Source organism: Hypomesus nipponensis, chromosome 13 (genome assembly GCF_054491055.1).
Source record: "Hypomesus nipponensis isolate SF chromosome 13, ASM5449105v1, whole genome shotgun sequence".
Taxonomy (NCBI): domain Eukaryota; kingdom Metazoa; phylum Chordata; class Actinopteri; order Osmeriformes; family Osmeridae; genus Hypomesus; species Hypomesus nipponensis.
Genome location: NC_140373.1, coordinates 15,036,170 through 15,050,582, shown reverse-complemented (window position 1 = coordinate 15,050,582; position 14,413 = coordinate 15,036,170).

The following is a 14,413-nucleotide window of genomic DNA, read 5'->3' as shown; positions in this document are numbered from 1 at the left end:
GCACTCATGCAACACACCAAGTTTGGTTGAAATATATGTTTGCGTTCAAGAGTACTGAGAGTTCAAAGTTATTTTTCTGGTATAACACCGCAGGCCTCCTCTGCTCCTCGTGGGAACGATGGAACCCATGTTTGGTGACAATCGCACAAATGGTTGCTGAGATAGGCTCTTGCGTCTCGTTTGGCGGCTTCCCCGCTGCCTGAGTGTATGACACTTACATAATTGTGTGGGCAATATAGAATAGCAGACAGATATAAATGTATTGTTTAAAAGTTATGACCATTCTAGTGATAAATGAGAAAACAGGCTAAAGCATTTAGAATGTCAAGATTCATTTCACATGACCACTTCTCAAATACCTTTGCATACAATAAATTGCACCTGAAAATAACGGACACCACCACTGAAATATGCATTTTATGTGTTCAATAAAACACACACTTTATTTGTTTTGAACATTAAACTGTGAGGGGAATGATATCTCAGCAAAACATACAACAGCAAACTTTCTAACTATCTACTGTAAATCATTTTTTTTATAAATAACTGCGAAGCAGAATATATATTTAAATGCATAAACTCAACTGCAATCCCTGTTGAGAGAAGAGAGGGAGAAGACAGGGAGATAAAAAGGCAGGGGGAAGACAACACCAATAAACACATCCTTTTCCATCTACGCCTTGTCGCGATACTGGTCACACTCAGATGACTGCCAAAACGGAAAACAGTTCCTATTGCAAAGCAAGCAAAGTCGTTTGCCATTACATTTCGGCGCGCAAGAAACTACATTTGTTTTATTTTCAGTCCTATTTTTACGATCATAGCCATAGCATAGCCAGGCAGTGGTTCTCAAATCTGTCCTCAAATACCACCTGTTCTGCATGTTTTAGATGTTTCCCTGCTCCAACACACCTGATTCAAATGCATGTTTGTTACCAGGCTTCTACAGAGCTAGATAACGACCCATTTATTTCAATCAGGTGTGTTGGAGCAGGAAAACATCTCATATGCAGGACAGGTGGTACCTGAGGACCGATTTGAGAACCACTGTGTTACAGGATTTTTTTCCATTCTAGGGAATATGGGTTGTGTGAAGTGACGACAAAGGAGGGACTACAGGTTTTAGCATAATAATCTGATTATTATGAGTATTAGTCTTATGGGAAACAGAAACAAATAATATACATTGATACATACCCAGATGATGTTCCTGGCTGGGTATCAGGTTCAATCTAATTTTTCCATCTCCTACTCGTCCTGGTCTTCCTCCAGCAGTTCCTGGTTCAGGAGGTCCTCCTCCTGTGTGGTAATCAACAGTCAGCTGCCTCCTCCTCTTGCAGGGATAGTCTTCCTTCACCTCTACAACAGAAAAAAAATCAAATTAGTAGCCTGCAGTGTGTTCTTCCCAAATCCGATAAACCATAACGTTGAACTGTGGACAGCCCTTTCACACCTTCCTTGCGAATAGTAAGATACAAACATCCTAAAATCACGTCTGTATGATGGATGGGTATAGCTATCTGCAAAAATATAGAAGGATGTTTCATGACATGAGAAAATTAACAAGCTAAACTTATCCAACTGCAGTAGCAAACCAGTTTCCAGGCAGTTCTGAACCTACCTATCCCAACCTCAGGCAAATGTACGGAAGCAACAACATTGGCCCAAAAAGTTATTGATCTTTAGCTAAAATATGACATAGTATTGCTAGTAACTATTTACTTCACACACACAAAAAAGTTGATATAAGAAGAGATTTGCTGCTTGCCTGTCAACAAGCACCGATTGGGTGAAGTCGAAAAACTAACTAGCAGCGTAGTTACTCCTCCGCGTAACTATCAAGGTTTTACTATATTCCACAATCGGCTAAATTGCCCAAAAAGTTATAAATATTTAGCTTAAAGTGTACATGGTGGTCCTAGCTAATGTTTATTATCCAGGTTTCCCAAAATTAGCTAAATCGTTCTTCTTTTTGCTCACGTCACTCCAGTCCTAGTTCTACAAATAAATGCTTCGTAACTAAAACATTTGACTTTTAATTTGAACAATGTTGACAATATTGATAACACATGTAAAGAAACTTGTCTTACCTCGTATGATCGACTCAGTTTTCAAAATGAAGCAGTAAATCCAACTCTTGCGGTGATCTTATACCATACCATAGATATCCTTTATATGTCTGTACGGTCAGAAATAGGACTCTACCAGCAGTTTCAAAAACGTGTTTGTTTGGTTGCCACGGTGATTGTGCAGCTAGGATTGCTAACAAGCTGGGCAGACAGAATAATATACATTTACCTAGCATCCACACCTCAAACAAGTTAACCTAGACGCAAAACTATAAGTCGTATAAAAAAAATTAGGATATTTTCCGAGACCCAAGACTCTGCCGAAACCAGAGATGTCCTTTATATGTCTGTGCGGTCAGAAATACGACTCTACTGGCAGTTTAGAAATCGTCTTCCTTGTGCTTTTTCTGAGAAATGTGTCCCTAGATTTTACATTGGTCTCAAACGTGTTTGTTTGGTTGCCACGGTGATGGTGCAGCTATGATTGCTAACAAGCTTGGCAGAGAGAATAATATACATTTACCTAGCATCCACACCTCAAACAAGTGAACCTAGACGCAAAACTATAAGTCCGATAAAAAAAATGAGGATATTTTCCGAGACCCAAGACTCTGCCGAAACCAGAGATGTCCTTTATATGTCTGTGCGGAAAGAAATACGACTCTACTGGCAGTTTAGAAATCGTCGTCCTTGTGCTTTGTCTGAGAAATGTGTCACTAGATTTGCATTGGGCTCTATGGGGCGAGAGTTGGACTTTGTCTCGCTTTCGTGGGGCTCTGAAAAAATGTGTAAGTTTGTTGGATTCCACAGACAACTGTCTACGACCAACACATAATTAGCTATCTATTGATCCAAAAATGGAGCATGAAGAGTGAAAATTGTGGCAATGCTGGCAAACTAGAAATAATTTTTGAAACTGATTTCGAAGCTCCCCTCCACTCTAAGCGTTTCAGTCAGCACTCTAGACTCTCACATAGACACCCATGTAAATCTCAGAAACGGTTTGAAAAACGAATGAAACATTATCAGTGATATTAAAAAAAGTTGAAAAGATATCAAAAGGCTGAATTACAGAAAAAATAGTTTAGGGTTTTGTCAACATTTTAAAGTTTAAATGGTGGCTGTAGCTGAAAGATTGAGGAAGAAGAAGGATTTGAAGTTTAAGAGGATTGAGAGGATTTGAGACAAAAAACCATGTAAAAAATATGATGAATATTGATATTTTCCATGAAATCCAAAATGGCGGCCGCGTCAATTCGGTTATTATGAAAAGTTATCAATGGCCAGGTTAGATATCTCACAAGACATCAAGAGACAAAGAAATTACTTTATTAAGGTAAACACTTCAACAGTTATTAGCCAAAACACGTTTATGCTTCCGGCCACGCCCCCTTTTAGTCACATGACACAATTATTGGAGGACATCCTTAGAATAAAGTTCCGAGTAGGCGTACCAACTTTGGTGTCACTGCTTCAAAGAACTGCTGAGATATGGCTTCACTTCCTGTTTGGCTGCTTTTCTGCAGAATATGATTGGCTGTACCGGACAAACGGTTTTGAAAATCAAATATCCTTCGATAACTTTTGTGAGGCTTGGTCTGAAGATCATATCTGGTAATTTTGAAGAAGATTTGACAAAATTTGTAGGAGGAGTAGGCTTTTAAAGGTTTTTGATAAAACCGGAAATAGCGGAAAATCTATATAACCGGAAATTGACGCCATGGTGTGCATTGCACTCGGCTTGATCCAGGGAATCCAATGGTACCTCATTTTTGAAAATGGGACATACGGTTCAAAAGTTGCGTGTGTAAACACAACTCCAACTTTGACCCGTTGGTGGCGCTAGAGTGCCAAAGTATGGGACATGAAACTTTGTGACTTGGACCGGGGGACTGTCCCTAATGAGTGTGCCAAATTTCACAACTTTCGACCAAGCGCTTCTAGGGCCTGCCATAGACACCCAGTCTTAAGAATAATAATAATAATAATAATAAATATAGCTGCAAGCAGCAATGGAGGGGCCAAGCAGTCCAGAGCAGGACATGGCCTCCATAGCACTTGCGCAACAATTAAGTCACAATAACCTGTTGCACTCATGCAACACACCAAGTTTGGTTGAAATATCTGTTTGCGTTCCAAAGTACTGAGTGTTTAAAGTGTTTTTTTCCGGTGTAACACCACAGGCCTCCTCTGATCCTCTTGGGAACGATGGAACCCAAGTTCGGTGACAATCGCTAAAATGGTTGCTGAGTTACGCTCTAACGTGTCTTTTGTGGCTTCGCCGCCGCCTTTGATCGGCTCTACCGAACAAACGGTTTCGAAAATTTGAAAATCCATCAGACACCTTTGTGAAGCTTGGTCTGAAGATCATCTGTGCCAAATTTAGTAAACATTGGACAAAATTTGGGGCGTGTAAAAGGTTTTTACACTTTTCCATGAAATCCAAAATGGCGGCCGCGTCAATTCGGTTGTTATGAAATATTATCGATGGTCAAGCTTGATATCTCACAAGACATCAAGAGACAAAGAAATTACTTTATTAAGGTAAATACTTCAACAGTTATTAGCCAAAACACGTTTATGCTTCCGGCCACGCCCCCTTTTAGTCACATGACACCATTTTTGGAGGACATCCTTAGAATAAAGTTCAGAGTAAGCGTACCAACTTTGGTGTCACTGCCTCAAAGAACTGCTGAGATATCGCTTCACTTCCTGTTTGGCGTCTTTTCTGCAGAATTTGATTGGCTGTACCGGACAAACGGTTTTGAAAATCAAATATCCTTCGATAACTTTTGTGAGGCTTGGTCTGAAGATCATATCTGGTAATTTTGAAGAAGATTTGACAAAATTTGTAGGAGGAGTAGGCTTTTAAAGGTTTTTGATAAAACCGGAAATAGCGGAAAATCTATATAACCGGAAATTGACGCCATGGTGTGCATTGCACTCGGCTTGATCCAGGGAATCCAATGGTACCTCATTTTTGAAAATGGGACATACGGTTCAAAAGTTGCGTGTGTAAACACAACTCCAACTTTGACCCGTTGGTGGCGCTAGAGTGCCAAAGTATGGGACATGAAACTTTGTGACTTGGACCGGGGGACTGTCCCTAATGAGTGTGCCAAATTTCACAACTTTCGACCAAGCGCTTCTAGGGCCTGCCATAGACACCCAGTCTTAAGAATAATAATAATAATAATAATAATAATAATACTACCAATTACAATAGGTGCCTCGCAGCTTCGCTGCTTGGCCCCTAATAATAATACTACCAATTACAATAGGTGCCTCGCAGCTTCGCTGCTTGGCCCCTAATAAATATAGCTGCAAGCAGCAATGGAGGGGCCAAGCAGTCCAGAGCAGGACATGGCCTCCATAGCACTTGCGCAACAATTAAGTCACAATAACCTGTTGCACTCATGCAACACACCAAGTTTGGTTGAAATATATGTTTGCGTTCAAGAGTACTGAGAGTTCAAAGTTATTTTTCTGGTATAACACTGCAGGCCTACTCTGCTCCTCGTGGGAACGATGGAACCCAAGTTAGGTGACAATCGCACAAATGGTTGCTGAGATAGGCTCTTGCGTCTCGTTTGGCGGCTTCGCCGCTGCCTGAGTGTATGACACTTACATAATTGTGTGGGCAATATAGAATAGCAGACAGATATAAATGTATTGTTAAAAAGTTATGACCATTCTAGTGATAAATGAGAAAACAGGCTAAAGCATTTAGAATGTCAAGATTCATTTCACATGACCACTTCTCAAATACCTTTGCATACAATAAATTGCATCTGAAAATAACGGACACCACCACTGAAATATGCATTTTATGTGTTCAATAAAACACACACTTTATTTGTTTTGAACATTAAACTGTGAGGGGAATGATATCTCAGCAAAACATACAACAACAAACTTTCAAACTATCTACTGTAAATCATTTTTTTTATAAATAACTGCGAAGCAGAAGATATATTTAAATGCATAAACTCAACTGCAATCCCTGTTGAGAGAAGAGAGGGAGAAGACAGGGAGATAAAGAGGCAGGGGGAAGACAACACCAATAAACACATCCTTTTTCATCTACGCCTTGTCACGATACTGGTCACACTCAGATGACTGCCAAAACTGAAAACAGTTCCTATTGCAAAGCAAGCAAAGTCGTTTGCCATTACATTTCGGCGCGCAAGAAACTACTTTTGTTTTATTTTCAGTCCTATTTTTACGATTAGCATAGCCAGGCAGTGGTTCTCAAACCTGTCCTCAAATACCACCTGTTCTGCATGTTTTAGATGTTTCCCTGCTCCAACACACCTGATTCAAATGCATGTTTGTTACCAGGCTTCTACAGAGCTAGATAACGACCCATTTATTTGAATCAGGTGTGTTGGAGCAGGAAAACATCTCATATGCAGGACAGGTGGTACCTGAGGACCGGTTTGAGAACCACTGTGTTACAGGATGTTTTCCATTCTAGGGAATATGGGTTGTGTGAAGTGACGACAAAGGAGGGACTACAGGTTTTAGCATAATAATCTGATTATTATGAGTATTAGTCTTATGGGAAACAGAAACAAATAATATACATTGATACATACCCAGATGATGTTCCTGGCTGGGTATCAGGTTCAATCTCATTTTTCCATCTCGTCCTGGTCTTCCTCCAGCAGTTCCTGGTTCAGTAGATCCTCCTCCTGTGTGCTGGTAATCAACAGTCAGCTGCCTCCTCCTCTTGCAGCGATAGTCTTCCTTCACCTCTACAACAGAAAAAAATCAAATTGGTAGCCTGCAGTGTGTTCTTCCCAAATCCGATAAACCATAATGTTGAACTGTGGACAGCCCTTTCACACCTTCCTTGCGAATAGTAAGATACAAACATCCTAAAATCATGTCTGTATGATGGATGGGTATAGCTATCTGCAAAAATATAGAAGGATGTTTCATGACATGAGAAAATCAACAAGCTAAACTTATCCAACTACTGTACAGTAGCACACAAGTTTCCAGGCAGTTCTGAACCTACCTATCCCAACCTCAGGCAAATGTACGGAAGCAACAACATTGGCCCAAAAAGTTACTGATGTTTAGCTAAAATATGACATAGTATTGCTAGTAACTATTTACTTCACACACACACACAAAACGTTGATATAAGAAGAGATTTGCTGCTTGCCTGTCAACAAGCACCGATTGGGTGACGTCGAAAAACTAACTAGCAGCGTAGTTACTCCTCTGCGTAACTACCAAGGTTTTACTATATTCCACAATCGACTAAATTGCCCCAAAAAGGTATAAATATTTAGCTTAAAGTGTACATGGTGGTCCTAGCTAATGTTTATTATCCAGGTTTCCCAAAATTAGCTAAATCGTTTTTCTTTTTGCTCACGTCACTCCAGTCCTACTGTAGTTCTACAAATAAATGCTTCGTAACTAAAAACGTTTGACTTTTAATTTGAACAATGTTGACAATATTGATAACACATGTGAAGAAACTTGTCTTACCTCGTATGATCGACTTAGTTTTCAAAATGAAGCAGTAAATCCAGCTCTTGCGGTAATCTTATACCATACCATAGATATCCTATATGTCTGTGCGGTCAGAAATAGGACTCTACCAGCAGTTTCAAAAACGTGTTTGTTTCGTTGCCACGGTGATTGTGCAGCTAGGATTGCTAACAAGCTGGGCAGACAGAATAATATACATTTACCTAGCATCCACACCTCAAACAAGTTAACCTAGACGCAAAACTATAAGTCCAATAAAAGAAATTAGGATATTTTCCGAGACCCAAGACTCTGCCGAAACCAGAGATGTCCTTTATATGTCTGTGCGGTCAGAAATACGACTCTACTGGCAGTTTAGAAATCGTCTTCCTTGTGCTTTTTCTGAGAAATGTGTCACTAGATTTGCATTGGTCTCTAACGTGTTTGTTTGGTTGCCACGGTGATGGTGCAGCTATGATTGCTAACAAGCTTGGCAGAGAGAATAATATACGTTTACCTAGCATCCACACCTCAAACAAGTTAACCTAGACGCAAAACTATAAGTCCAATAAAAAAAATGAGGATATTTTCCGAGACCCAAGACTCTGCCGAAACCAGAGATGTCCTTTATATGTCTGTGCGGACAGAAATACGACTCTACTGGCAGTTTAGAAATCGTCATCCTTGTGCTTTGTCTGAGAAATGTGTCACTAGATTTGCATTGGTCTCTATGGGGCGAGAGTTGGACTTTGTCTCGCTTTTGTGGGGCTCTGAAAAAATGTGTAAGTCTGTTGGATTCCACAGACAACTGTCTACGACCAACACATAATTAGCTATCTATTGATCCAAAAATGAAGCATGAAGAGTGAAAATTGTGGCAATGCTGGCAAACTAGAAATACTTTTTTAAACTGATTTCGAAGCTCCCCTCCACTCTAAGCGTTTCAGTCAGCACTCTAGACTCTCACATAGACACCCATGTAAATCTCAGAAACGGTTTGAAAAACTAATGAAACATAATCAGTGATATAAAAAAAAGTTGAAAATATATCAAAAGGCTGAATTACTGAAAAAATAGTTTAGGGTTTTGTCAACATTTTAAAGTTTAAATGGTGGCTGTAGCTGAAAGATTGAGGAAGAAGAACGTTGAAGAAGTTTAAGAGGATTGAGAGGATTTGAGAAAAAAAAACCATGTAAAAAATATGATGAATATTGATATTTTCCATGAAATCCAAAATGGCGGCCGCGTCAATTCGGTTATTATGAAAAGTTATCAATGGCCAGGTTAGATATCTCACAAGACATCAAGAGACAAAGAAATTACTTTATTAAGGTAAACACTTCAACAGTTATTAGCCAAAACACGTTTATGCTTCCGGCCACGCCCCCTTTTAGTCACATGACACAATTATTGGAGGACATCCTTAGAATAAAGTTCCGAGTAGGCGTACCAACTTTGGTGTCACTGCTTCAAAGAACTGCTGAGATATGGCTTCACTTCCTGTTTGGCTGCTTTTCTGCAGAATATGATTGGCTGTACCGGACAAACGGTTTTGAAAATCAAATATCCTTCGATAACTTTTGTGAGGCTTGGTCTGAAGATCATATCTGGTAATTGTGAAGAATATTTGAAAAAATTTGTAGGAGGAGTAGGCTTTTAAAGGTTTTTGATAAAACCGGAAATAGCGGAAAACCTATATAACCGGAAATTGACGCCATGGTGTGCATTGCACTCGGCTTGATCCAGGGAATCCAATGGTACCTCATTTTTGAAAATGGGACATACGGTTCAAAAGTTGCGTGTGTAAACACAACTCCAACTTTGACCCGTTGGTGGCGCTAGAGTGCCAAAGTATGGGACATGAAACTTTGTGACTTGGACCGGGGGACTGTCCCTAATGAGTGTGCCAAATTTCACAACTTTCGACCAAGCGCTTCTAGGGCCTGCCATAGACACCCAGTCTTAAGAATAATAATAATAAATATAACTGCAAGCAGTAATGGCGGATTCCTCCAAACACTGCAAACCATTGAACAATGTTTATTCTTGACAAATTGTAACTGTATAGAAGAATGTATGCTGCAGAATTACCAATGGCATACCAAATCTGAAATGCAATACCATCAAGATCCACAAGGGCCTTTATTTCAAGCCAGTAAGTGAAGGAAGGGGGCTTGGTGAGCTTATCCATTCCAGAAAGCCTTGTATCTTTATGCATTAAGGCGTGGCCTGTAGCGCCACCTATGGGTAATGGTGGGCCATTTGTGGTGTGGTAGTTACTCTTGGCCTATACTATTAATGTTTCAGGATTTTAAAAACTTTTTACCACTGCATATAAAATCGAAAATGCAATACCAACAGGATCCATATGGGCTTTGGGTAAAGTGTGGTAGTTACTCTTGGCCTGTACTGTCAATGTGTCAGGATTTGGAGACCTTTTTACTATTGCATACAAAGTAGGAAATGCAATGACACCAAGGTCCTCAAGGGCCTATGCTGATATTCAAGGAATGAGTTGGGGCTTGGTCAGCCCACACAGTCCTGATATGTTGCGTGTATGTCTTGCCAAGCCCGCGCGTGTCAAGGGAAGAATGAGTGTGTGAGAATTTGGAGCATGCGCGGGGAGGAGCAGGGGACACATTTCATTGTAAATTTCCCTAGAAATTAGCCAAGCATGCATGTTTCAAAGATTCACCAAAAATCGACCTTTCATCTTAGAGTCAACTTTTTCTCAGATTTGTGTACTAAACATTCTCAAGAGTCTTCATATGAACTTGTTTGACTGGCTTACATGTAAAGCATTGCGAACCATTGAAAAATGTATATTCTTGACAAATTGTAACTGTATAGAAAAATCAATGCTGCAGAATTTCCAATGGGATACCAAATCTGAAATGCAATAACATCAAGATCCACAAGGGCCTTTATTTCAAGCCAAGAAGTGAAGTGCTTTAATCTTCACAAGAAGTGAAGTGCTTTGTGCTTTAAGGCGTGGCCTGTAGCGACACCTATTGGTAATGGTGGGCCATTTGTGGTGTGGTAGTTACTCTTGGCCTATACTATCAATGTTTCAGGATGTTTTTAACTTTTTACCATTGCATACAAAATCGGAAAAATATACCAACAATATCCACATGGGCTTTTGTTAAAGTGTTGTTGTTACTGTTGGCCTTTACTATCAATGTTTCAGGATTTGGAGAACTTTTTACCATGGCAAACAAAATCTGAAATGCAATACCATCAAGATCCACAAGGCCTTTGCAAAAGACCAAGGAATGAGTGGGGGCTTGGTAAGCCCACACTCTCCTGAAATGTTGCGTGTTCGTCTTGCCAAGTCCGCGCGTGTGTCAAGGGAAGACCTATGGGTAATAGTGGGCCATTTGTGGTGTGGTAGTTACTCTTGGTCTATACTATCAATGTTTCAGGATTTTTATAACTTTTTACCATTGTATACAAAATCGGAAAAGCAATACCAACAAGATCCACATGGGCTTTTTGTTAAAGTGTTTCTTTGCCTTTACTATCTATGTTTCAGGATTTTGAGACCTTTTTACCATTGCATACAAAATCGGAAATGCAATACCATCAAGATCCACATGGGCCTTTTTTCAAGCCAATACGTGAAGGGAGGGGGCTTGGTGAACCTATCCATTCCAGAAAGCCTTGTATCTTTGTGCTTTTGGGCGTGGCCTATAGCGCCACCTATGGGTAATGGTGGGCCATTTGAGGTGTGGTATTTACTCTTGGTCTACACTATCAATGTTTCAGGATTTGAGACCTTTTTACCATTGCATACAAAATCGGAAATGCAATACCATCAAGAGCCACATGGGCCTTTGCTAAAGACCAAGGAATGAGTGGGGGCTTGGTCAGCCCACACTCTCCTGAAATGTTGCGTGTGCGTCTTGGCCGCGCGTGTGTCAAGGGAAGGCTGAGTGTGTGTGAGATTTTGGAGCACGCGCGGGGAGGAGCAAGGGAGACATTCATTGGAAATTTGCCTAGAAATTAGCCAAGCAAGCATGTTTCAAATATTCACCAAAAATCGACCTTTCATCTTACAGTCAACTTTTTCACAGATTTGTGTTATGAACATTCTCAAGAGTTTTCATATGAACTTGTGATTGAATCAGAGTATCAGTTTTTGAATGGCTGATGTGTAAAGCATAATTTTAGCGTTAGCGATAAGTTCAATTTGCTTTATATCAATCATTTTTTGAGATATGAATTTGCCTTTGCACATGGTAACATGTTGTAGTGTCTTCCTCCGATCTACCAAGTTTAGTGTTGATATCTCAAAGATTTGCTGAGACATGACTTCACATCCTGTTTGGCGGCTTTTCTGATGAATTTGATTGGCTGTACCGGACAGACGGTTATGAGGATCAAAATTCCTTTGATAACTTTTGTGAGGCTTGGTCTGAAGATCATCTCTGGTGATTTTGAAGAAGATATGACAAAAATTGTAGGAGGAGTAGGCTTTCAAAGGTTTTTGATAAAACCGGAAATGGCGGGAAATCTATATAACCGGAAATTAACGCCATGGTGTGCGTTGAACTCGGCTTGATCCAGGGAAACCAATGGTACCTCATTTTTGAAAATGAGTCATACGGTTCAAAAGTTGCGTGTGTAAACACAAGTCCAACTTTGACCCATTGGTGGCGCTAGAGTGGTCTAATGAGAGACATGAAACTTGGTGTAGGTATAGAAGAAACTGTCCTTAATGAGTGTGCCAAATTTCACAAAAAGTTGTCGATGGGGTCTAGGGGCTGCCATTGACTCCCATGGTACAAGAATTACAAATAATAAAACCACCAATAACAATAGGTTTCCTCCTTACGGAGGAATCCTAATAATAATAATAATAATACTACCAATTACAATAGGTGCCTCGCAGCTTCGCTGCTTGGCCCCTAAATATAGCTGCAAGCAGCAATGGAGGGGCCAAGCAGTACAGAGCAGGACATGGCCTCCATAGCACTTGCGCAACAATTAAGTCACAATAACCTGTTGCACTCATGCAACACACCAAGTTTGGTTGAAATATCTGTTCGCCGCTGCCTGCGTGTATGACACTTACATAATTGTGTGGGCAATATAGAATAGCAGACAGATATAAATGTATTGTTTAAAAGTTATGACCATTCTAGTGATAAATGAGAAAACAGGCTAAAGCATTTGGAATGTCAAGATTCATTTCACATGACCACTTCTCAAATACCTTTGCATACAATAAATTGCATCTGAAAATAACGGACACCACCACTGAAATATGCATTTTATGTGTTCAATAAAACACACACTTTATTTGTTTTGAACATTAAACTGTGAGGGGAATGATATCTCAGCAAAACATACAACAACAAACTTTCTACTGTAAAGATTTTTTTTTTAAATAACTGCAAAGCAAAAGATATATAAATGCATAAACTCAACTGCAATCCCTGTTGAGAGAAGAGAGGGAGAAGACAGGGAGATAAAGAGGCAGGGGGAAAACAACACCAATAAACACATCCTTTTCCATCTACGCCTTGTCGCGATACTGGTCACACTCAGGTGACTGCCAAAACTGAAAACAGTTCCTATTGCAAAGCCGTTTGCCATTACATTTTGGCGCGCAAGAAACTACTTTTGTTTTATTTTCAGTCCTATTTTTATGATTAGCATAGCCAGGCAGTGGTTCTCAAACCTGTCCTCAAATACCACCTGTTCTGCATGTTTTAGATGTTTCCCTGCTCCAACACACCTGATTCAAATGCATGTTTGTTACCAGGCTTCTACAGAGCTAGATAACGACCCATTTATTTCATCAGGTGTGTTGGAGCAGGAAAACATCTCATATGCAGGACAGGTGGTACCTGAGGACCGATTTGAGAACCACTGTGTTACAGGATTTTTTCCATTCTAGGGAATATGGGTTGTGTGAAGTGACGACAAAGGAGGGACTACAGGTTTTAGCATAATAATCTGATTATTATGAGTATTAGTCTTATGGGAAACAGAAACAAATAATATACATTGATACATACCCAGATGATGTTCCTGGCTGGGTATCAGGTTCAATCTCATTTTTCCATCTCCTCCTCGTCCTGGTCTTCCTCCAGCAGTTCCTGGTTCAGTAGGTCCTCCTCCTGTGTGGTAATCAACAGTCAGCTGCCTCCTCCTCTTGCAGGGATAGTCTTCCTTCACCTCTACAACAGAAAAAAAATCAAATTAGTAGCCTGCAGTGTGTTCTTCCCAAATCCGATAAACCATAACGTTGAACTGTGGACAGCCCTTTCACACCTTCCTTGCGAATAGTAAGATACAAACATCCTAAAATCACGTCTGTATGATGGATGGGTATAGCTATCTGCAAAAATATAGAAGGATGTTTCATGACATGAGAAAATCAACAAGCTAAACTTATCCAACTGCAGTAGCACACCAGTTTCCAGGCAGTTCTGAACCTACCTATCCCAACCTCAGGCAAATGTACGGAAGCAACAACATTGGCCCAAAAAGTTATTGATCTTTAGCTAAAATATGACATAGTATTGCTAGTAACTATTTACTTCACACACACAAAAAAGTTGATATAAGAAGAGATTTGCTGCTTGCCTGTCAACAAGCACTGATTGGGTGAAGTCGAAAAACTAACTAGCAGCGTAGTTACTCCTCCGCGTAACTATCAAGGTTTTACAATATTCCACAATCGGCTAAATTGCCCAAAAAGTTATAAATATTTAGCTTAAAGTGTACATGGTGGTCCTAGCTAATGTTTATTATCCAGGTTTCCCAAAATTAGCTAAATCGTTCTTCTTTTTGCTCACGTCACTCCAGTCCTAGTTCTACAAATAAATGCTTCGTAACTAAAACATTTG